This window comes from Cebus imitator, unplaced genomic scaffold, assembly GCF_001604975.1.
Source record: "Cebus imitator isolate Cc_AM_T3 unplaced genomic scaffold, Cebus_imitator-1.0 Scaffold148, whole genome shotgun sequence".
NCBI lineage: Eukaryota > Metazoa > Chordata > Mammalia > Primates > Cebidae > Cebus > Cebus imitator.
The window spans coordinates 666,703-668,844 of NW_016107463.1; positions in this window are offsets into that span (position 1 = coordinate 666,703).

Here is a 2,142-nt window from a genome sequence, read left to right on the forward strand (position 1 = left end):
GAGGCAGGAGAATTGCCTGAACCCAGGAGGCGGAGGTTGCAGTGAGCCGAGATCGCGCCATTGCACTCCAGCCTGGGTAACAAGAGCGAAACTCCGTCTCAAAAAAAATAAATAAACACACACACACAGACAAAAAACCACATCTAAGGTTATATTGGTACAAACAGGAGAATTATTCACGTAGCTAACAGAATGTTAAAAAGTAAGTCAGAGATGGGCTCTGGGTTGACATGAACTGATGGTATTCTTTCTAGGAGAATGAGAGGATTTAAAATCTCTTAGCCAGGCCAGGTATGGTGGCTCATGCCTGTAATCCCAGCACTTTGGGAGGCTGAGGCAGGTGAATCACTTGAGGTCAGGAATGTGAGATCAGCCTGGCCAACATGATGAAACTCCGTCTCTACTAAAAAATACAAAAATTAGCTGGGCATGGTGGCGCACACATGTAATCCCAGCTACTTAGGAGGTTGAGGCAGGAGAATTGCTTGAACTGGGAAGCAGAGGTTGCAGTGAGCTGAGATTGTGCCACTACACTCCAGCCTGGGCGACAGAGCAAGACTCCATCTCAATCAATTAATCAATAAATTAAACAATCTCTTAGCCAGGCACAGGGGCTCACACCTGTAGGTCCAGCACTTTGTAAGGCTGAGGCAGGAGCATCACTTGAGTCCAGGGGTTCAAGACCAGCCTGGGCAGTATCGTGAGACCCCATCTCTACAGGAAATAGATTATAAAAAAAAAAAAATAGAGCCAGGCGCGGTGGCTCAAGCCTGTAATCCCAGCACTTTGGGAGGCCGAGGCAGGTGGATCATGAGGTCAAGAGATCAAGACCATCCTGGTCAACATGGTGAAACCCCATCTCTACCAAAAATACAAAAAATGAGCTGGGCATGGTGGTGCGTGCCTGTAATCCCAGCTACTCAGGAGGCTGAGGCAGGAGAATTGCCTGAACCCAGGAGGCGGAGGTTGCGGTGAGCTGAGATCGCGCCATTGCACTCCAGCCTGGGTAACATGAGTGAAACTCCGTCTCAAAAAAATAAATAAATAAAATAAAATAATAAAAATAAATAAATAAAAAATAAACAGAAAATAAATAAAATCACTGCAAGCTTAAATGACAATTAGAAGATAAAAATTTCGAGAACCTCCCATGTTATCAGGTCCCCAAGTTAAATATATTATGTGTATTATTTCACTGAATCCTTAAAATAATCCTATGCAAAAAGTTCTATTTTTACTTTCATTTCACAGCTGAAAAAATTAAGACTCAGAGAGGTTAAAAAAAAAAAACATAAGTATATGTATATATATCTATATATGCAAATTATGACAGTATCCAGTATCCATGGGACCAAATCCAGATCTGATTCCAGAGTATTTACATTGAACTATACCATATGACTGTCTATGCATTCCCAAATGTTCTATTAATAAAATATTAAATAAGTTCATAATTATTATTACCATTAACCTTTATTGTTTACTAGGTTTCAGGCACCACGCTAAGCTCTTTATGTTCATTACTTCATTTAATCCTCATTTTATTAAACTCTGTGATGTGGATGGATATATTCCATTTTACAGATGAGAAGACCAAGGTCAAGACACCTGCCCAGGCTGGGCGAGGTGGCTCTCGCCTATAATCCTAGCACTTTAGGAGGCTGAGGCGGGCAGATCACTTGAGGTCAGGAGACAGAGACCAGCCTGGTCAACATGGTGAAATCTCATCTTTACTAAAAATACAAAAATTAGCCGGGCATGGTGGTCGGCACCTGTAATCTCAGCTATTCCGGAGGCTGAGGCAGAAGAATCGCTTGAACCCAGGAGGCGGAGGTTGCAGTGAGTCGAGATTGCACTACTGCACTCCAGCCTGGGTGACAAAGCAAGACTCTGTCTCAAAAGAAACCTGCCCAAGATCACAGAGCTGGTCCCCAAACATTTTGTTCTTCCCCCTGTTTCCCAAGCAAGGCGGATCCACTCTGTATATTCAAGTTTGATGGACTCAAGTCCTCCCTGACTCCTGGTAATGCATCTTCTTTGAATACCTATTAGACTGTCAATCCTTACTCATCCAGCAGTTCCAGTATCCTCGATCCTGAAATAATCCTTCCCTTCGCTCTCAGCCAGTGGAGTTCTCCTTTT